Source organism: Rhinolophus sinicus, linkage group LG10 (genome assembly GCF_036562045.2).
Source record: "Rhinolophus sinicus isolate RSC01 linkage group LG10, ASM3656204v1, whole genome shotgun sequence".
NCBI lineage: Eukaryota > Metazoa > Chordata > Mammalia > Chiroptera > Rhinolophidae > Rhinolophus > Rhinolophus sinicus.
Window position 1 is genome coordinate 100,939,275 of NC_133759.1, and position 23,428 is coordinate 100,962,702.

A 23,428-nucleotide genomic window follows, 5' to 3' on the forward strand; every position below is an offset into this window, starting at 1 on the left:
CACACAATGGCATCTGACTATTTTTCTGAGCAGCTCCAGCCACCTCTACCTCAATACTTAGGGTATAATCAATAAACATAACAGGCTATTCATTCCACCAGGATGGATTCCAACAAAAGGGCTCTATTCACGCTGGTAACAGGCAGACTTCACCTGTTCCATCACATTATGTATTATGTCTAGCATCTTCAGTTACCTACTTACTTTACTGCTCAATGGTGGTGATATGCTCTGTTGACATAAAAATGATGATAAAGTCTGGCTGTTTACACTTCCGGTGGCCAACACAATGTCCTTCCAATGCAAGGTGAGAGGCTGGTCATTCTGACAGAATACATAATGCACTTATTTTACAGATTATGATATTTAGTGCTTTCTGAGGTTTGGCTGGGTTTTAAAGGTGTTCTCAAGAAAAGAGTATTTTCAATGTAACTGTAAAATTTTATGTTAATGGCTTAGTGAATTTTAGTGGGCATGTGCTACTGACCATGTTTCCAAAAAAAGTTGTTTTTGAAACATCGCCATTATTATCATTTGTCCTGTCTCTTCCATTGTAAAGAGACCATCAGATTTTTCTTAAATTTAAACATACCAGGCAATGGCCTCAGCAATACCTACAAGCACTTAGAAGTAGTTCACATGCATTAACTTGAACTTTTTCGGTTGAAGGCTGGTGCTCTGGGTTTATTTTAACGCAATTAAATATGATTTATTCGCCATCGTTTATTGACTTATTCATCCAGGAAATGATTATTGACTACTTACTACCATGTTACACAATGTGAAACAGACAAAGAAGACTAATTAATAACAATAATAGTGACTGGCCCTTGTGGAGTAGATACTGTGAGCCAGCACTCCATTGGTGCTTCAGATGCTTTATCTCACTAAAAACAGCTGATGGTGCAGCTGCTATTATTATTTCCAATTTATGGAGAAGCAAACAGGCATGGAGAGCTTACAAAGTCAGCGCAAGATAGTAGGTGAGAGAGCTGAGAACAGAGCCTAGGGACCCTGTTCAACAACCTTTGCTGAGTCCTAAGATAGTCAACCTGCCAAGAGATGTCCTCAAGAAGTTTGTATGTTAGTCGGGGACATAGAACATCTACACAGACAAGAATAGTTAACCGTTAATTCAAATACAAAGGCAGGTAAAAAAAAAACAAAGAGCTACAGCTATTGAAAGAAAGAAGTTCCTTCTCTACGAAAGCAGTGATTCTCAGCCTTGGCAGTAGGTTGTAATCACCTGAGGAGGTTAAAAACAATACCGATGCCTCGGTCCCTGCCCCAGAGATTCTGACTGACTCGACCTGGCTTGCACTTGTGCAGCTCAATTTTTTAAATCTTCCCCCAAGCGATTCTCATGTGCAGCCAAGTTGAAAACCCTGGGCTAAAGGGACTAGGGGAAATGTTAGGAAGGGGAGAGGTTCCGAGTTGACTTGTCAAGAATAGGTCACTATTTTAAAAGTCGGAAACGTCAGGAGTTGATGGGCATGTTGTGCTACAGAATGAATCCTTGCTGCTCAAATTGTGGTCCTGGGACCAGCAGCCCTGAACCTTCACTTCAGGGGTTGTTAGAAATGCAGAACTCAGGCCGTCCCAGAGCCCATAATTCAGAATCTGCATCCCCACATGATTTGTGTGCATATTAGCTTGAGAAGCACTGGCCTAGGAAAAAGAAAGAAAAAGTAAAGGTGGGAAACCACACAGCATATTTAGTGATTGGCAAATGGCACCAAGGGTCAACAGGTGGCAGAGACGGTATAGGCACGTTGTGTCGGGTAGGTGTGACAAAGTGAAGAGCAAAGTCACCGTGGGTTTCGATGACTGTCCTAAGCAGATAAATTTGTGTTTTGTAGATGGCTGAAAGTTGCAAAACTTCCAAGTAAAAGGGTGTGTGCAGGGATGGTTTAGGATAATAATCTGGTGATGATTTGTGGAGCAGATTAGCGAAAGAGAGAAGCCAGAGATGGGGAGGTACTCAGGGGCCTCCATAGGAATTCTCGATTCACAAACATGCAAAGAGTGAAACTCAGACAAGGGTGCAATTCAGTCGGCAAGGTCTTATCTTCCAAACACAGTGTTTCACTTTAAGGAATTCTTATCTCCAGCAGCCTGACTGTGGAGCTACAGTGTGTGTCTGAATAGAGACGTAGGCAACATCTTACGCTGAGTGGCAGCCCGTGTATGTAGAACAGCTCTGTTATTTCACCCCTCAGACACTCCCCCCCACCCCGGCACACACCCCAAATCAGAAGACTGCTTAGAGGAGCAAGACCAGAATTCCAATGGTACAAGGGGGACATTTATGGTTGTCCAACAGCAATATGATAACATTGCGCCATAAATTCTCTATGTGATCACGGAACAGGGTATTGTGTGTGATCAACTGTTCTGACTGAAGAGGGTTGCTGTGGATTCTTGGGGAATTATAGCTTTAGATATTACACCAGCCGAAAATCCTTAATCCTGAACCAATATTGAATGCGATTTTTAAATTTGAAAATTCTGAGATTCTTTAGGATCTATAATGACAGTGGTGCTTAAGGATCGTCATGAAAAAGGGCAGTCACCATTTCATTCATAGGAATGAGTAAATTTATAAAAATGTTTGGTTAGCCAAATGCTGGGCACATGCATTGACACTATATTATTTTGCGCTAAGAGTAAACTTTTATTCAGTATCTAATATGTTGCTTTGCAGATAGTAGGTTCATTTGTTAAAGGAACAATTGCAAAGACTCAGTATGAAAAGTTCTTGTAATAAGAATACATTTTTTTTAAAAATCAACTTTATAAAGATAGAATTTATGTGAAATAAACTGCATATAGTTAAAGTGTATAATATGACTTTAAATTTAAAATAACTGGAAAAACTGAATAATCAAATGCATAACAAATATCTTTGGAGTTACCTGTTAAAAACCAATATAAAATGTATTACTAAATTATCATAAGATGGTAATTCTTAACTTAGTCATATTTTTAAATTCAGGCTTACAGGTAGAAATTTCCAGAATTTACCTGTCTTAAAACTTCACACTGCAATTTGCTTATGTTGCCACTAGATGGTGGTGTTTGCTTTAGTCATGATCACATGATCTCTGCCACTGTTACCTTTATAAAATAGGTGAAGTAAACTGCTTTTCAAACTATGAATACCCAAGTCTTTTGTCGTTTATGAAAAACAACAACAACAAAAAAAACTAATGGATTCCTTTTTTGTTGGCAAGCATTCATAATATAAAGAAGAATAATACTTGGACCCAAACCCTCAAAAAACTCAACATTCTAGGAAGGTATTATAAAAGTAAGACAATTATGGAATCAGAAATTATATAGTAAAATAATTGTTAAATAAAATGAAAGAGGTGCTAAAACCTCCTGTTTTTCTATTAAGCAAAGCTTTCAAGGTTAAATACGTAGAAAAGAAAAGGAAAATATTAAAAGTGCAGGAAACAAGACATGCCAAGGCACAGAGCATGATTTATTTATAAAAAGACAGTGAGTCTGTATGATCAAAGTGTGGGGTCCATGGTTGGGAAGTGGGGAAAGACAGTACTTGATGATAGGTTTAAAATAGATGGTCAAGGACCAGGCATGCCCGGCTATTATTGGGCTTAAATGCCATTTTTAAGGCCACAGGGAACAATTGAAGATGTTTAAGAAAGAGATGCATGATAAAACCTATAAGATCAGGAGATTTAAAGCAACAAATCCATGCATACAACTTTGTCTTAGCAGGAAGCAACATAGTTCATAAGGAGATCCTTGGTGAGAAAATACTCTCCACAGGAATTTTCCAGTGGCCTCTTGCTTCCTCTGCTCTTTCCACTACTAGGTTGTGACATCAGTTTGTGGGGCAGTGTCTTACCATTGGCCCTAACATTCAGCAAATGGAGTGACTCATAGTCCCGTGTGAGAGCCGCTGTCTGGCTTCCTCCTCACTACCTTCTCTGTAGCTAAAATGTAGGTTGCCATATATTACTGGCCTCAGTTCCCCTTTTCTTGTTTTCCCTTCCAATGACCCTGGCTGTGCCCTGGGCTATTAGAGCTCTATATAAAGGTTAGGAACCCCTTTGGGGATGAAGTTGGGGGTACAAATGCGATAATTACATTTCCTCATCTAAATCCTTTAATGGCTGCTTTGTTTATTGCTTGTCTTTACCTTGGGCATTTGGTCTTTTTCATAAAATAGAAGTGAGGGCAATGTGCCCTGTACCTGGTCTGTTCTAAGAATAGGTGGTCTGCTCATATGGGGTGCTAAATGCTGCCTACGTCTGGGGATTCTGGGATAAGGAACACTTCTCTGCTTTCCACAGAAAATGCTTTATGGTGCTGGCTTCTCTCTCCACTAGACTTGCCAGAAGACCAAAGGCTCACAGTTTGCTCACTGATAATACTAATCCTCTGTGACAATTAGTTGGCAACCTTTTCTGTTAGAATATCTTTGAAGTGTTCCTGGGTAGGGGCGGGGGGTGGCATTTGGGTTGGCCAAAAAAAAAGAACCAAAAAATACTCTTCCCACTTCTATTTCTCAAAATCCATCGTGCTACGGAAGGCATCGTATCCCTCTAAGTCACTGTGACATAATCACAGGTCACTTCCCAGTACTTTCGGAACGCTGGCCATGGAGATTGTCTCAGTAGAGTAATAAGGTCAAGCAGATGTAGCCAGTACAGCATTCTTGTTATAACTCGTCTCCTCACAGGTTCCTGGGCCCAGCACTAACCTGCCCTTAACCTGTTACTTCTCTGAGCATGTTTGTTGATGGCTGTGAACTGTTCAAAGGCTCTGAGAAAGAAAACAGAAAGAAAAATAAGAAGGTGAATTCCAACCCATCCAATATCTCCTGTGTGAGCGAGTGCATGGTATAATGTGTGTCTCAGAAGATGAAGTGCGTTAGGGGACCGCAGCCCTGAGGGTTCCTGAGGCTTCTCGAAACCACATGCAAATGAGAGAAAGCAGCTTCTGAATCCTGTGCTGCTCCATAACAGAATCGCACACTGTAAGAAAGATCTCTTGTGTTCTTGCCGCTATCCTTCTGGTCCTTCTTCCCTCCTCCCCACCTCACCACAAACTGCGTATTTTAAGCATCATCTTTTCTCCTGGAGAGGGCTGAGGCTTCTACCACATCCAGTACCACTGCTGACACTTAGGCAGTAGTGTTCCACGCCTTTTCCACGGGTTGGCTCATTTTCTGTTCACAGCAGCCCTGATTAAGCCTTAGTTACTGTTTCTTTGATGCGAAAACCCAAGACTTAAAGAGGTCACATAACTTGTCTGAGGTCACGTTGCGAATGGATGGAGAAGCTCAGATGTGCTCTGCTACCTTCCTCCCCTTGTCTCTATGACTGTAGCATCTTCGCTGCTCTTACCTGAAAAGAGGTTCATTAACTTCACCGGCATTAATGCAAACCCTGCAACCAGTAAGACCAATACATTGCAGACACCTGCCTTACTGGATTCCACTCCCTGTACCAGATATCTGTTCTCAGAATACGTTTGTCCATTTCAGAGCTGATACATCTTATTCATGTCATTGGCATTGTAGTTACTGGGGAAAGGGCGGGGGGGGGGGGGCACAGCTGAACCACACAGTGGGTTTCAATGGCATTACTTTGCTCTGTTCACCACTGTTGGCACTCTGGAACCCACTGCTTGGGGATTTGTTAACATGTCTTACAACAGGCTAGCCCACTTAAATGAGCTTGAGAGGGAGAAGGAAGTGGAGAAAGAGAACGAGGAAGAGAGCATATTAGAACGACTGTTTCTTAGGCAGTCCCTAATTTATTTTAGGCATTGCTCGTGGCTTTCCATATAAGGTTACAAATAATGCTCACAACAAATCTAAAAGAGAAGCCTTTTTGGCTCCCATTTATGAAGGTGATGATTGAAGTTCAGAGATGTTAAGTAATGAGGACCAAGGTCACACAGCTAGGAAGGGTTAAGGTGATGTGAGGCTATCATCTGAAGCCCTTGCACTTTCATTCTATCAAGATGCTTTTAAAGAAATAACATGACAGTTGCTTGTAGCCAAAGAGAAATTGGAGGTTCACGACCCAGGACTTCATTCTCACGATGGTAGCATGTCGTTTGATGGTAATGAGGATTTTAGGGGCCTGGGTCTTTGGGCAGAATGTCAGGCGATTCTGTGAATTTCTAAATATAGATATTTGCTTTGGAAATGAAGCTAAATCACCTTTGCCATGTGAATTTGTTTCACCAAAGGACATGTTGGCTCATTTATTTTCTATTTATTAATCTATTAGTGGGTCATCAGACATTGTAAAGATAGGGTTTAGTTGGAATTTTTTTCTCTTATTTCCTCTTGTTTTCCCTTCTTTGTCATTTCCCCCTCTTCCTCTCTTCGAATCATGGCCAAGTGCTGGGATGTGTCACTTCTAAGCTGCTCCTGACCTTGGGTAAGTGACTTAACCTTTCTAGTCCTCAGTTTCTTCATCTGTAAAATGGTTATAATAATAGTACCTCAAATACCTGTTTGAAGGACAAAGTGAATTAATATATGCATCTGTAAAGTACTTGAACAATGCCTAGAATATTGTAAGCACTTGGTAACAGTCAGTCATTGTTATTCCTTAAACAAATACGTTTTCATTCAGGGAGCGTGCAAGGTACCTGGGGTTCTTTGCTAGGGGCCAAATGGAATTTTCATGGTCAAGTCTGTCACTCTGTCACTCATTTTCAGCACAATGCTCTTTTCCATCCTCTTGTATAGTTATATTTCAAATATAATTTTAAAATATATTTTCAGCATTTATTTTTTTCTGATTCCCTGCTCATTGGCACTCCATCTCTCTGTCTCTTTTCTCTAAGAGTATTTCACGCCATGCTTCTGGGAGGGTATGTGCTCTTGGTGAGCTGCCTGGGAGGAAAACAAACCTAGTAATGTAGAAAACTAAGGCACATAGGAAAAAATAACAGCGATGTAGCCATAACCAAATGTTTTTCATCTTGAAAGTGCTTTGAAAACATTAACTAATTAATTAATCAAAAAGAATTTCTACCAATCAGTGAAAATGCTCTTTACAATGTATTAAGCCTCTTGAAAGGTATTATTTATTCAGCGGTGTTTTTAGTCCTCAGCGAGTCTTTAGTTTCTTTTTTTGGAGACATTTCAGGAGATTTTCTGGAATCTCTACACACTCCTCTCACTCTGTGCATCCAGCAAGTATATGAACACACACACACACACACACACACACACACTGTTCTTTTAAGATAAGGCCCCTTGACATTAAATGCATTAAAATATTATATAAGATTTTCTAATCTACTGTGCTTATCAGCTTTTTATTGACCCGCCAACAAAATTAAGACCAGAAAAATCCCTGTTGAGTCTCAAGTATCAATGTCAACTGTTATATTTATGTACTTTCCTGTCTCCTCTCCTGGCCTGGGAGTCCCTGAAGAGCTGGGGCTTTATTGTCATATCCTTAAAGGCTAGCTACTCAGAGAGCCGCCCCAACATTAGCCCCATTCTCTAGTCTACAAAATGTAACTTTATCTCTTTGTGATTTAGCAGGAGAGTAGTAATAATAATCTTGTGTCCATTAATTCAACAAATATTGAGCACCTGCCATTCATTTATGTACATATTCCTATAGCGTACACTTTATTCAGTGCAAGTCTTTGTGTGAAGCACAGTGATGGATTCAGAGATGATCCAGACAGGATTATTGCATTCAAAGAGTTTGTGGTCCAGTGGGATAGAGAAGGCAAGAACATAACTTTAATATAGGGGAGACATGATGAACACCTATATTAAGTTACTTTCAGAGGAAGGGGAGAGGACTCCTGGCTGGTTCATTCCAGGAGGACTTTTGGAAGTAGATGGCAACTGAGTGGGCTGTTGAAAGAGGAACTGGCTTCTGAAATGATGAGGGAGGAGGTGTTGCTCCAGATAGAGCAAAAATAATGGGGGGAAACCATGAACACAGGAAAGGCTGGCTGTATGGGAATCATGGATTTTGACTAGAGCCTAGATGGAGGAAGAAGGCTGGAGGATATAATCTAGGAAATGAGGACTGGCCTTGTGTTTGGGAAATGCATGTCATGTGCTGCACGGCAGTGGGTCCCCACCAGTGACAGACATCACTAATCAATCTCAGCACTCAGAACTATGGATCACATGCATCTGACCTCCAAACCCCTCTTTGGACACCACTCCAGGCAGACACTACTAATCAGAGGCCTGGAAACACATCAGTTAAGAAGAAGAAAGGCACATGCGACCCCTGAGCCACACATGGAGAGCCTTAAGTGACGTGCTGAGGACGTCGGCTTGATTTTTCTGGCATAAGGTAGTGATCCAGCATGGATTCAGAGTCAACATCATAAACATCAATTGCTGGTCTACAACATGAGCATCATAATCTGAAGACACCTGGAAGCTCTGTTAAAATGTGGGTATTTGCAGGCTTACCTGTATGTTAAATTAAGCCTTTCAAATATTTGATGTAAAATTTAAATTTTATCCCCTTTGTGCTCTGGCTATCAGTTTCTATTTCTTACGATTATTAATTTCTAGCAATAACACTTTACCTCCTGTTTTCTAATTCCCTATGGTCTTGTAAATTTAGACCTATTAGAATAGTGTGTAAAAGTAAAGCGTGTAGGCTCTGAGCAACTGTAGAGGGGTTTTCAGACTTCAGATGTAGGTACTGTTACATCTATGTGAGCTACTCAACATCATTTCTTTTCTCTGACTGATTTCTGGAAAGATGAATAATTACCATTCAAGATACAATCTCTCCCCTTAAGTTACAGAACCAAGACTATCATCAGTTATCCTTTTCGATACAATATATCCTATCCTATGCAAAAATGCATGCTGGCACATGGGAGAACCACATGGCATCTGAGGAGCATATTCTGAAGGGTGTTTTCTGACCCCTCTTAAAAGCAGGAAATTACAGCGCCTACAGAATCTTCAAAAAGAAGTTTACAGGCATTGGAAACAAACAAGGAGAACTGCAGTGATTTTTAAAAGCTCGGTTTGTCTCCACTTCTAAATGCTTTCATCCTTAGGAAAGTGAAAATCTTCCAGCTATACCCTGTAAAGGATTTTAGGAAATTGAGGAGAGTGTCTGTTGAGAAGGAATGATCTGGGAAACGGTTGACAACTACACCACAATGCTAGTTCAAAGCAAAGGGAGTAAAGGCTCCTCACAGAAGACTCAGAAGCCTTTGCTCCAGTGACACTCGTTTTGATTGGTCCCAGCCACCAAGCTCCACATACATCAGTTTTCTAATTGGCCAAATAGACTAAATAATGCTCTTTGAGAGAGATAACGTAAACTAAGTCTCATTTTCTTGGAGGATTGCAATACTACTCTACATGAGGTATTGTTCACACCAAGTGCAAACAAGGCGCCACCCTCACCCCACCTCCACCCCACGTCTGGCTCTGCATACAAAGAGATGTCAGAAGTTCAAGCCAGCGAATGCAGTGTTCCCCACATGGGTTCTGGCATCTGACAGACCTGGACTTGCCCCCCAACTCAGTTGCTCAGAACTTCTGTGACTTTGCCATAAGTGGTTTGCTCTTTCTGGATGCATGGGATGCGTGGGGTGAGCTTTTGTTTCTTCATCTATAAAATGGGATGATGACTGGACAGACTCTCCTCAGGGAGTTGCTGCAGGGAATAACTGTGGCAATCTACATGACAGTGACTTCCCCGAAAGTTTATGGACTGGGTACCCCTGCAGAGCGTCCGCTAACGTTTCAAGTTTTCAGCACAGTTTTCCTTGAAGATCAGTCTTCACGATTTTCTTAATGGGTTCTCATCACAAGCTAACAGAATCCATTGCTCTTATGACAGAAAGCAACCTCACACATACATAGGAAGGGGTTATTTAGAGTCGCAGAGAGCTTTCTGCTTTCTGACATGTTCTCTAGGGAATAAATTTATTCTTAGGTGGAAAGAAGAGGGGTTAATATTTAACTTTATCTTAGCAATCCCTCCCCACTTATAGTCTTTCAGTGTACAGCAAAACATCTGCAGGAGACAAATCCACAGTCCAAGGATGGTATGTACTTATAGCTGGATGTATATATCTATAGCTGTGAGGTATAGCAATAGATGGAAACAATTTGTGGATGCTTTTTGTGTGCACCCACAGAGAGGACAGAATGGGGCGATGAATACTGAAGACCGAGTAAAGGATGCATGGGGTCACGGTGTTTTTCCATATCTAAGCATCTCATTCTTACACACTAGCAAGAATTCTTACAGGCTGGGAATCTCTGCAAAGGGCTATACTTCAATTTCCTGTTTCAAGGTAATACTCCAAAATGGAAAGGTGTTTAATAAAAGCTTCCTTCCTATTTGTAATCAAAGCTGCCCCTTGTCACTGAGCATTCCAGTAGTCTGCTAGCAGAACTATACAAAATGCAGTTTTTACTTTCCTGTGGTTTGTAGCCACTGCTGCTGCCGGAGATGAGCAGGGAGGTGGTGAGGCACTGGGTACTAGGTGAGGCCTAAAAAGGCAGAGGAAGAAGGGCCTGAAGAAGGCAGAATGTGTGTGTGTGTGTGTGTGTGTGTGTGTAAGACACAGAGAGAGACAGACAATGAGTGGAATGTCTGCCAGGTACTATTGGATATAACAGAAAATAAAAGTTGACATATCACTTTTCCTCTGGAGTTTCTGGTCTAGTGGATTTCTTTTTATTGGGAAGCCTCAGTTTCCTCATCTATAAAATGGGAATAGCAGCAGAATTGTTGTTAAGGTTAAAATGAGACAAGGTCTCAGCAAGATATCTGGCACATGATGGTACTCAGTAGTTGACTACTGATAGCCTATTCCATGCCTTTACAGTTTGTATGATACTGAATGATCTCTGTATTCCCTCATGATACCCTCCCCAGCAATCTTTTTCCTGTGATGTACACCCATATGATGTGATTGGCTTCTGGATAACATGAGATTAATAGCAGAGCCTGAGGGCTAGTAGTGTGAACTTGAGCACTAGACAGACCTGTGCTGGAGTCCTTCCCTGCCACCTTTGAGCAAGTATTTACCTTCTCTCAGCATTATTTTACTTAGCTGTAGATGGAGATAAAATAGTTCCTACTCTAAAAATCATTAGTCCTATTCCAGTAGTAGTTAGTGTGCATGTGTATGCCTGCGCGCACGCGCACGTGTGTGAGAGAGAGAGAGAGAAAGAGCGAGAGAGAACCAGTTAAGTTTAACATCTGCTAGGTACTATGAGATTAATGGAAAATGAAAATAAACATATTCCTGCCCCCTTGGAGCTTACAGTCTAGAGGTCGTGTGCTTTGGAGAGATATATAGTAGCTAAATCATGGCGCAAATGGAAAATTGGAACTATAGCACATTTTATAAAGAGAAGTAACAATGCCTTGAAAGCCTATAATATGGAGTATTTGATTAAGCCAGATAGATCACAGGTGGCTTCCTTGAAGAAGTGACTGGTATAGACAGCTAATGGACAAGTAGGAGTTTGCTGGATGAATAGGGGAGAGAAATGCATTCCTAGTAGGCTGTCACCATCCACATCATAAGCATATGATTGGCATCTTCTTATTAGACTATAAACTCAGCGTACAGAGTCTTTGTCACCTTCTGTCAACTCTGAGATAGTACCTAGAAGCACTAAGTAAATGCTTAGTATAATAAATATGTGTTGAACGAGTGAATGTTAATAGGAAATCAATATGCGTTGTTGAATGAAATAAAAAATAACTGCTGTGCCCTCATCTCCTTTCTTTATTCAAGATGCAATTAAGAAAGACACATAGTTTAGTAAAAACAACACAGACTTTGGAGTCAAACAAACGGTGCCGTCTTATTCTGGCTCTGTCCCCTTGGGGAAATAACAGGACATCTCTGTTTCAGTCGTTCTCATGTGTAGCATGGGAATAAGGATAGCTTCTTTACAACTGTAAGTATGGAACACCTAATTAAAAAAATGATGCAAAGTTATAGTCAAGACCTGAGCATTATCACTATTATTAGTATTACAACATTGGCAAATTTCAGGCATGCTGTTTTTCAAAGAGTTGTAGGTTGCTGAAGACAGGCCAGGTACGCCTAAAGGCCAGAGGGTATCAGCCAAACATCCAGCACAGCTTTACCTTGCTGGAAAAGCCTAAGGTTCATCAATGCCCTGCATTTTTTTGTCTGGGGCCGAAGAGTCAGATGGCCAGATCTAGATTCCCGGATGCATTGGTTATAATTGACTGGCAGTTGGCAAAATAGTCGGGGGCCTCAATTTCCTTCTAGGGTTGATCATATAGTGTTTGGACGGGATAAAATTAGGTAATTCATGGGCGTCAGATAGCGTAGAGCCTGTACAGGGTAAGTAAGCAATAACGGTTAGCTGTTACTACTACCAACTCCAGGCCCTGCGGGATGTTCTTGCAAGTACCCTGTAACTGAATCAGCTTTCCTGGGCAGGGAATTGCTTCCTTTGGGATCGCCTTTACAGAAGGAAGAAAAGCAGCTCCTCTCTGAGTTCTGGAAGCCTAGTGTCCCCAGTACCGCATCCTCCGGGGCAGCTTCTGGGCCCCCGAGTAGTCTCTCCATGAGGCGGGTCAGCGGTGGGGGGGCTGAAGGTTCTGGTATCAACCTCTACCTTCCCTCAGGAAGCCGTGGTCTCTGTGTTCCCAACCCTGGAAGGCGCGATCTGCGGTTCCTGCGGAGCACTGGGCATGCTCACCAGGCTCCGGCAGTCCGCAGGACACGCCGACTTCTGTGCTTCCCTGTGCGCAGGGACCCGGGTGCAGCTGCAGGTTCAGTGGCTTTCACAGATCTGAAAGCTTAGTGCCTGCAGCCAGGAAACCCAGCCTCCCATGGTCAGCCCCGAAGCGGAACTGAACTGCACTGTTCGGGGTCTGCGCACTCAGTCTCCGGTCTTGGAAACGCCTGGTTGGGGTTTTCTCTGAAGACCACGGGGTGCATGTGCCCCTGTGGCCCCTCTTTCACACTCGTGAACCCCTCCCCGGCCCCACACCCCGCAAGCACAGCTGCTGCAGCCCCAGCGCCAGCCACCACCCAGCCCCGGCAGCCGCGGCTGGTGCGCGCGCTCAGGCCCGCGGATTGGCTCGCGCGCCCATTCAGGGCTGGTGCTGGGAGGCGGGCGGCGCGCGGCTCCCCGTGTGTGTGCGTGTGTGTATGTGTGTGTGTGTATGTGTGTGTGTGCGCGCGCGCTCACGCGTGTGTGCATGTGTGTGCGCGCGTGTGTGTGTGCGGCGCGCGGGCGGGCGCCTGAGTGCGCGCGAGGGCTCGCGTGCGGGAGCCACTGGGTGTGCGTGCATGTGGTATGGGTTTCATTCCAGAGCAGGTTGCACATTGGTCCTGGGTGGCTCTCAGGCTCAGGTCGTGCTTGGGCGTCCTCCTCCTCCTAATCGTTTCCGAAGTAGCAGCAGCCGCCGCCGCACCAGCAGCAGCAGCCGCGGCCACACCGGCAGCTCAGCGGCAGCGCAGAGGCACAGCCCGCAGAACTGTGCAGAAGCGAGCACCGTTTGGGGAGTTCGGGGGGCGGGTAAGAGGGAGGAAGGGGAACGCCTGTCTCAGTCTGGGGGGTTATTTTCCCCTTCTTTCCCTCTCTCTCTTTCTTGAGGGTGTGTGTCGCCCCCTCGAAGTGAAGGAATTTTGCTCCAAAGCGAGCTGGGACCGAAGACTCTAGGCTAAGTTATCTCTCTATGTAGATGGTGTCAGGGAGCGAAGCTACTGACCGAGCCGCTGGTAAATGTTTTTCACTTCTTACTCTTTAATGCTTAAGGCTTTTGTTTGTTTGTTTGTTTTTTCCCTTTTCTTTCTTCCTGTTTCCTTTCTGTTGCTCCTAATTCTGCACTCGCTCCTGAATCAGCTGCAGTTCCCTTTCTCTCTCTCCTTGCGTTGTGCAGTTTGCAACTTGTTTCGTGGTTTTCTATGTATTTTTTTTTTCCCCTCCTTCATCCTCAGATGAATGCTGGAACATTTAAATTCGGCACTTCGGGAGGTCGTCATTAGTTGCATGAGTTTTTTTTTTTTTTTTTTTTGGGGGGGGGGGGGAGGGGAAGATTGGTAGAGCAGACTGTTATTTCCCCGCAGAAGGACTGCCGGTTTCTCTCTAATGTACATCGCAATTATAGGGATTTTTTTTTTTAGGGTGCATTTTAACATTGCATTGAAATTTAAGGTTATCATTCCACGGGATTACAATGCATTTTGATTCAGTTTTGACAGCATGACAGATGCCAGTGTTTCCAGAACTACTGTGTGATACATGCTGGCTAAAATATTCAAAATTGGAGGACAAATCATTTGCATTCCAAAAGAGAATTTCTTTAAAATGCTGTTTTGCATCACATTGCTGCAGATTTGCAGAAGGCAATAATAGACACCACTACTCACAAACATATAACTGGTTTAGTGCATCCCATTCTATCCTGATCTCCAGTGATTGAGCCATTGCTAAATTTACTTAATAAATAAATTTAGGGCTGTGGAGAAGGAGAGGGGTTGCTGGTATTGTTTTACTCAAAATTGTTAGACATGAACAGCAATTTCCAGCCCTCTCTTAGATCTTACTTGAAGTGGTACCTTGTCAATTGGGGGGTGGGGAGGGAGGGCAGTTTCTGCTATACACATAGAATAAAATTATTTAAAATAGCCAGCATAATGCATGCAAATTGAACACTAACTCTTTTCTTAAAAACAGAACTGACTCTGTAACTCTTGCTTCCAGGATCTGTTTTAAACATTATTTAAAAATTAATATACGACAGTCCTTTAATGTATTCATATCATTAAGTTCTTTGGAGGGTTCTTAGCAGTTACCATGTTTCATTTGTTTTCCTCTTTCCCTTCTGAGTTTTCTGTTCCAGTTCAGTAGAAAACCTGAAGGGTCAGTAAGTAAAGGTAAATCAGCAGTTTAAAAAGAAATCGGTTTATAATTGTAAAATTTCTGCTAAGCCATGGGAAAATGAGCTGAAATAATGGCAGCTGAAGTGTAGGGAGGGAAGACTGGGGTAGAGCAGGTTGCAGTTTCAGTATGTGTATCATCATTTTAAGGCGCTCTGAACTTGACTCAGATGAGGATATCCTGTTCAGGGATGCTCTGAGGCACACACATTGTACAGAGGGAAAATATTGTTATGGAAGGAAGCCCTCTTCTGCTGTGTGGTTGCCCTGTCATAAAACAGCAAGTTACCTGTGTGCAGGGAGTATGTGTGCAATAATACTGTTAAACTTTGTTTTAGTGTAAACTTAGCTGGTGTTGGAAGAACAGCATGAAACAGTACAGCCTGTTCAGGACTGAAGAAATACGTACAAAATACACTGTCAATTAACTCAACTAGTCAGACCCTCTTTTCAATAGAAAAAAACTTACTCCGAGGTGCCATGTGCACTCACCTGTTCTGGGTCGCCTGTGTTCACAAACCTTTTCTTGAAAGTGTGGACCGGATTCCTGAGATCCAAAGCTGTTTCTTCTTTTGTAGACTGCTGATAGTAATAAGGTGTTTTATTTAGAATGAAAGCTCAGCTTGTTCACAGGTCCCTTGAGATGGCAATATTGCCATTTGAAAATATTTTCATGGACCCTTGCATTTGCCATTTTTATCACATTGGGATGTGGAGGGGGGGCAGAAACCCAACTTCCGTTCATGAGTATCACAGTTGTCTTTGAGTGAAACATTTGCTGGATACTGAAAAAAAATGAATTTCTGTGGTAAGCTACCATCCTTAGAACCCAAGTCTTCTAAAACATCCTGGTTTTGTTGTTCTAGGACCAAAATCAGAAAGTAATATCCCCCATGCTGAGCAGCTGCATTATTTCTCTGGAATATCCCAAAACAGATAATTGACCTGGCTAAGGACTCATTTTGTAAGGCCCATGGGGCAAGAGTTCTCATTGGTATGTAATACATTCAGAGCATGAATTTATTTATGAAACATCAGGATTATCTTCAGTTTCAGCGTCTTCACTAGATGTGAAGACCAAGAGTCCATTGATTTAAAGAACATACTCTTTCCTGCTGAGGGTGGTTTTTACTCACCCAGTCCTCTTTCTACCTCTAGTTTCCTGGCAACTCTGAAAAGCTCTGAGAATTTGTGTTACAGTAGGAAACATATCTAGGTTTTGGGTGTAATGCCTGGTTAGATTACTGTTCAGTCATCTGGATTTGTAAATACTCTTACATGGTTCTGCATGGTATCGTGTCTGTGGCTTGTTGGTGGTTTTATTATTATTATTGTTCTATTATTATTACGTTTTCCACTAAATCTTAATGAAGCTAATTTTAACTTGCTGTGCCTGGTGTAGATCTCAGGTTAATGTATCAAAATAATATCCTCTTCCTGCTAAACTTGTTGATAAATTAGGTAGTTTACTTTCAATTGGCATTTGTGTTGAATTGCAGCATTTCCAACATCATGGGATCTGACAGGTTGGGAAGAGGTAACTTGTTTTTTTGGGGGGAGGCCATATAGAAAGTGACTGTTGGATCATAGAACGTGATAATCATATTTGCCCAAATTATCAGGATTCCTATTTTCATTTTTATAAGAGTGGAGGTTTCTCTGCACTTATGAGGTGCTTATTATGCAAGAGCTACTGAATATTTCTTAAAACTAATTGCTATTTCTTTTTTTTTTTTCATTGTGTAATTGAAGGGAACTTTGAAGTACTTGTGTGTTTTGAAGGAAAACCTGTATTGGCAAGCTTTTCCATTGTTTTCTATTCTGTGTGATCTAATTTTGAGAAGTGATTTGTGGTGGAATATGGTCAAGGTCATTTCCAAGGACCTTTTCTTTCCTCCCCACTTAAGAACTCAAGCTTAAACTGAAAGTCAGATTTAAAGAGGCAAAAACTCATATCAAGATACTACCTTAAACGGGGCTCTGTGAAAAGCTTATGTTTTTGTCTCTCATTACTCTGTGTGAAGCAACAGTTTTATTCTTTGAATTACTGGCTCACTGTAGTCCTGGTACACTCCTAGAGAGAAACCTTCCACTCTGCACGCATCGCACACGCAACAGATTTGCCACAGTCAGGGAAGATTGCAAGAACAGTTTTTTGGGGGGTGGGTGGGTGGGTGGATGTCTTTTGATATGTTCTTAATGGAAAGGGACATAGCAATATTTCATAAAATGTGTTATAGCTTCTAATTAGATGCTACCCCATTTAAAATTGTGTGAAACCAATAGTAATTTATAAGAGTTTTGTATTGTAGCTTTGTCAAAGTATTCTTTGTACTCCTGGTTTCTAGTTTGATTTAGAAACAGAACATTCACATTGTTCGGGACTTTGTAATATCAGTAATATATATATATATATATATATATATATATATATATATATATATATATATATATATATGATTATTATTTTGGTTTGTTTTTTTCTACCTAACAACGATAAGCCACTACATAACATACTTATTTCAGTAGTGGTAAGAGTATCCTGCTCATATTTCCAAAAAGACTTCATGAAGTTAAAGAAGTATAAAATATTTTCTCTAAAATTCATATTACTGCCCCAGTCTGCTTAATATAGTGCAGACTGTTTTTTATGAATTCTTAAGGGCAAAAAAATGAAGCACCTTGAAAATTGTTTGCAAATAAAGTCTCTTCATTATTGTTGAAAGAGTTTAATTGGCCCACCTCTCCTAAGTACAGAATCACGAGCCTTTCAGACAAAAAGAATTATCGGGAAAAAGGTACAGTTATGTGCAAAAAGACAGCAGGTGTTTTAACTCTTTTTATGGAAGTTTAGTGAATAGAAATGAAGGTGAAATAAAATAGAAATGCGTTAAACTCCATTTTCCTTGGTAAAGACTTTTCTCCCGTGGACAATATGAATTGATCTTTGACGCTGGTGGGTTGATTGATTGATTGACATTTCATCATTATTGTGTGACTCCTGCCACGGGTGCTGGCGATGGGTGCTGAAGACCCCATATCTGCCTTGGGAAAATCTGAGTGCATGGTTTGGAAAGAGACAGATGGTTTCTTTAAAAGTTTAGACTTCTCAGGCCTTGACTGTAATTCATTCAGAGGAGGCTTTGCTCTCCTTGATATTTGTTAGGTCACCTGTGGAGACTCCCCAGCGTCCTCTGGCCTCTGAGCAGTTCTGCCACAGGTCATTGTGATATCAACATGATACTAGATGTCTTAGCTTAGTTGTTGTTCTCATTGCACCTAGCTTGTGATTTTTGGAATGTGAGGCACATCTATAAAAGTTGGAAACTCAGCTTTCTAAAAGACAGCCTATCTATTGTTCTGATAACTAAATTACTTAGCTACTTAGGCTTAACCCTGTTAAAAAGAGTATAAAATGTATGATCCATTTCTGTCGGTATGACCTTAGTACAGTTCTTATTGCTAAGTTATAGAAAAGGGACTTGTGGACCCTGTCGAATAGCAGCTTATTTATGAATTTGGTTCAAAAGAATAAGTTATTTCCTTTGTTTTTTTAGGCTCCCCAATCTTCAGTTTGCCTATTAGGAGGCAAGGACTAAAGCTGGAGAATATAATTCATATGTTGAAGATAAAATTGATACTAACAATAACATAACCGATTTAAAATCTTTAGAGCGGACAATTTTATACAGGATTCTTTTGGAAAAAGCTTATGTTTAAATGTCATTTTTATTATTGCTTAGAATTTAACTGATACTCAATGTTTTGACATTTATCCTACTTTAATTAGAGGAATAAGGGTATATATGGAAAAAAGAAATACATCATTAAATATAAATGATTTAGGTAAAGGTTAAAAAAAGTCCCATAATGTAAAATAACCATTTCACAAAATTATATAAAACATTTGCTATATTTGTAACGCATTAAGAGGAAGCGTCACTTCAAAATTTCATTTTGAATGTTTGAAATAGTCATGTTAGGTTCTTAGGTTATTTCTAAGAATGAAATTGAACTATTAGAGAAGATAGCTATGCCATGCATGTTTCTAATTCAAACAGTAAATATCTACATAGCTAAAATCCTACTTATTATCAGAGAACTCATTGCAACAGACTTTTATGATTTGAGCAGTGATAACGTTTCTAAACCATTTCAAATGTAAGAGTATATGGTTATATATACACATTTCAGTAGCTATTACTTAGAAGGAACATAGTCAAATTAGAGCTGCAGGAAAGTATATTTCTGGCTTTCATTTTTTTATTCCTTCAATGAGCAGTTTTTGGATTCCCAAGACAGCCAGAAACTGTGCTCTGCTAAGAGCTAAATCTCGTGGGAAGAGTCATTTGACACCAAAAGGATGTCCAAGAAAGTAAATGGCAATAAGGGTGGGTATTTTTTTTAAAAACCCAAGATAAAGCTTTCTTCTTTGCATCATTTGAGAGTATATTACAATGGTAATTGAATTTTATGTTATTTTGGGGTTTGCTCAGACAGTAATCGTATACAGGTATCTGCCCATTCTCTGCCTCCTAGTATGCCCAATTTATTTCTATTCATGTAGTCTGGTGTGATGTGACACCTGGAAATGTAGACGTAAGTCAGAGTTTGGCATGACCCGCAGAAATTTAATGGGGTCTTGAGGGCAGAGCAGGTGTGGGTTTCTGGGAAGAAGGTGACGACCAGGGGGATCCTGGGGTGGGCCACCATTCCCTTATGATAATAATCACGCCACTAGTTTTATTTTCAGCCTCGTCTAAACTTCTTGAGAAGACACAAACTGCTTCTCTCCATTTTAACCCTAAGAATAACAATATAATTATTACAAAAACATTTCACAGTGGTTAGGACTCTGTAATTTGTGTGACCCAGCATCTAATTTTTCTCCTCTCTAATCCTGTTTATATATCCCCACACATAATCAGACTCAGTCAGATGAAACCAATTACTAAGGGGGAAAAAATCAAATTTATTTATTATATTTATTGGAGATGTCTGTTGCTTAATTATCCATTGGCAAATATACATGTGGCTACAGAGAAGGCGGTGGATGAGTGCGGAAAAATGATCAATCATCACTTCTCACAGTCCAGAGGAGGTTGCCAAGAAACAAGAAAAAAAAAAAATCCTTTCTCATTGCTATCAATGTGGGGAGCTAAAAAACTGAAAAGCAAGCATTACCCCCAACATGTGTTTGGTTTCACCTAGGACAATTTGGAAAGGCTTGGGAGTTACATGATCAGACTTTCCTAACAACTTGATGTAATGTTAGGAAGACATGTAAGAAGTTCTGTATACTTTGAAACAAATAATGATTTCGATCTTCAAAGTTGTGTGTTGGAAAACTAACGCAAGTTATCCTGCAAAGCGATGACCAAGCCCACTCTTTGGCTGTGTGTGGGATTGTGGGAAGGAAGCAGGGGAGGCTTTGTGGGGAGGGGTGGGGTTGGGTGGGTGTTTAGGTGATCTGCAAGGTACTGTTTGCAAAGTTATTGATCATTACATGTAACTCTAATGAGTAAATGCTAACAGTACTGCTAAAGCAGTGAATTAAATAGATTTTGTGTTTGTCCTTTGAAGGTGAAAACATCCACAGACGTATTTTTGGTCTCATGTGGTTTAGTTAAAAAAAAAAAAAACAAACAAAAAAATAACTTGTCTCAGTCAAATCTCTCTCTCTCCCTCTCTCTCCTTCCCTCTCTCCTTCCCTTCCTCTCTCCTTTTTACTCTACACTCAGTTTAATGGGATTGTACCAGAGCATGGCCTATGTCTTACATGTTTTCTCCACTTGCTCTCATCATACATTTCTGGAAATTTATCACTGTGGAAGTTGCTCTTCAAAACGCTAAGTGGAGTAACCACCATTTCAAGTACACGTGGAAAGACTACGTTGTTAACAGAAGCATAGTCTTATTTACATAATTCCTAAATTCCAGGGACCACTAAATTTTTATAAATCTGTCCTATTCATACCCCCAAGGTAGACCAGGTATATGAGCTTTCGGGAGGAAAACAAAGCACTTTTGAACTTGAGGCTTTTGAAGATTGTCTAAAAGGAAACAATGAAATTAGGTTTTAAGAAATGCAGCACACCATTAAGGCATCATTTAGAGTAGACAATGGGAAATTATGATTTCTTACTAATTACCATTAATTTGGGGATGGTACTATTGAAGAGACTATTTAAGCATTGTAGAGAATGCTTTTGTTATGTTTAGATGCAAAGAAATAAAATGACAACACAAATCTTACCAGTCAGAAGGCAGAGGTGGTTTTATACCTGTTGCCTTAGCAAGAAAATATTAGAGATGAGCTAAATTTTGCATTTATTCTAATCTATATTTTAAAAGCGATTCTGTAATAACATAATAGAATAATTGTATTGCAGAATAAAAGTTGCCTTCAGCTGGATTCACTGTAGTAGCCAAACAATAAACAGAGAACCTGAACTCTACTTCCTACAACAGTGATTTTTCACTAGCTATTCCCTAAGGCCACTCTAGGTATGAGGGGCACCAGTTATTTTTATATGATTTGTGTATGTTCCCATAGATTGTGAAGTCTATTCCTGGTCAATTTTCAAGTTAAAATTGTGTTACGGCTACCCTGAAGGTTGTCATTCCTTGGTTTTTCTCTTGTCAGTCAATTCATAAGTGTTTATTAAGCCCCCATGGGTTGGTTGTACACAGAGTTGCACACTGTGTGTGTGTGTGTGTGTGTGTGTGTGTGTATGATTGGTCTCTGGTCTAGAGCCTGCATTCTATAGGCAAAAGTACTATTATAAGAAAGTGTTTGTGTATAAAATAATATTTTAGTTATAGAACTTAGTAGTCGTTTTTTTCTTTATTTCTGTTTTTGTTTTTGTTTTGTTTTAATAGCTTTGGTATGGAACTCCAAGTGTATTACAATAAGAAAAGCATAGCTTCAGACTAGGTCAGGGTTATTTCCTTCCTTCTTTCCTTCCTTCCTTCCTTCCTTTTTTCCTCCCTCCCTCCCTCCCTCCCTCCCTCCCTCCCTCCCTCCCTCCCTCCCTCCCTCCCTCTCTCTCTCTCTTTCTTTCTTTCTTTCTTAAATTCCAGTACCTAATAACAGACATGTTTAAGTAAAGCCAGAGGGTGAGTATTAAACTGTGGATCCTTGCCAGGAGACATCATATCCTCATTGACACCTAGGTGTTGGAGTAAGGACAAATACTGAGCTGGTCATTTTTAGGATGTGCCTGTTACCTGTGTAAATTCAATCAGTGAATGCATAAATGACGCTATGCCCCAAAGCTGTCAATTTACATTTTTCATGACCAATGAATCAATTTATGATTCACCTTCTTTTTAATGAAGGGATTTTGAAAAATGATAGGAATTAGGAAGGAAAGAAAATTGTCAAGAACTCCCAATATGCCTTGGATGAAAAATGTTCTTTAAAGGGACATTTCCCCTGTTGAACTTGAAAGCATTTGGTGAATATGTAGGTTCAGGGACTTACTTTTCAAAACGTATTCACGCTCTTAAATTCATCTTTTATCAGTCATTTGTGGGAAGGGTAATATTCTTGACAAGTACGAGGTGAATAACTCTGGGATAGGAGGAGGGCACAGAGACACTGGCTCTTTCCAGAGCCCCATGTCATAGCTTCCCGGACTTCCAGCAGTCAGCTGTGGTTTTTAATATCATTGGTCAGGCTCCTGATTAATGCTTATTTTGACTCTGATTTACAAGATGTGCATATGTCATTTCCAGCAAATCATAACTAAACTATGAAAATTTCTTTTTCAACTTCTGTTCCTTGTTGATCTGAATCAGAGAAGCAGGGGCTGAGAATACTAGGAAGGGCCTTCGCTGATGCATTCCTCCTTTAAACTGTGAGGCTAGGCTCTTCCTGTTGGGTATTTGAACTTCTGAGGATGTATGAGATCACTAATCATTTGTTGCCGCGGGTCCTTCTGGATGGGAAGTTTCCTTGTCTTTGTGATAAAGAGAATGTTCTCTTACAACTCACATTATTGCAGGATCTCTTAATTTATTTTCCAACAGTTTATACAATTAACCAACAGAACATAAAAGTACAATTTGAATTATTATTTTTGATTTTGGGATTGAGTTATGTTCTTACTCATAAGCTAATGAGACTAATTCTGGTTAATGTAACCAGAAAAGGAATGTGTTGGAAGGACATTGGGACTCAGAAAATCCCCGGGAAAGATGTGGAATCTGGTACTTCTGCCTCTGCCACCGAATACTGGGTGCCCAGCTTGGGCCCTCCATATCCCTGACATTGGGCTGTGCCCTGGCCTTTACTATCAGCCAGCACTGCTGCCCTGAATATGTGGCTATTTGTACCAGGCCTGGAAGAAACCCTTGTTCTTTCTTCTGGGGGTCGCTGCCTCTGGATTCAAAATTCCCGGCTGTTGATTCCTTTAACTGGCCGTGTCTTGGTCAAGTGTCCCTACCTGTAATTAGGAAATCAGGGAAACCCGTCATATGTCCCTTTCACATTCCATATGGAGACAAAAATATTTTGACTTCCAGCAAG

At 40.8% G+C, this 23,428-nt stretch overlaps 1 protein-coding gene across 8 annotated transcripts in view; it reads left to right on the forward strand.

Annotated features, from left to right (window-relative positions):
* TENM2 (teneurin transmembrane protein 2) overlaps positions 1–23,428 on the forward strand; it is a 1,556,107-nt gene that overhangs the window by 402,427 nt on the left and 1,130,252 nt on the right. For 6 of the 8 annotated variants that reach the window (XM_019740872.2, XM_019740888.2, XM_019740899.2 and 3 more), the window contains exon 1: positions 13,205–13,734. The exons of 1 other annotated variant lie outside the window; for it this stretch is intronic. The gene's annotated coding sequence lies outside the window, so the exon portion shown is untranslated. Of the gene's footprint in view, positions 1–13,204; positions 13,735–23,428 lie in introns of those variants that run through there. One more of the 8 variants, XM_074313875.1, reaches the window with a different exon arrangement.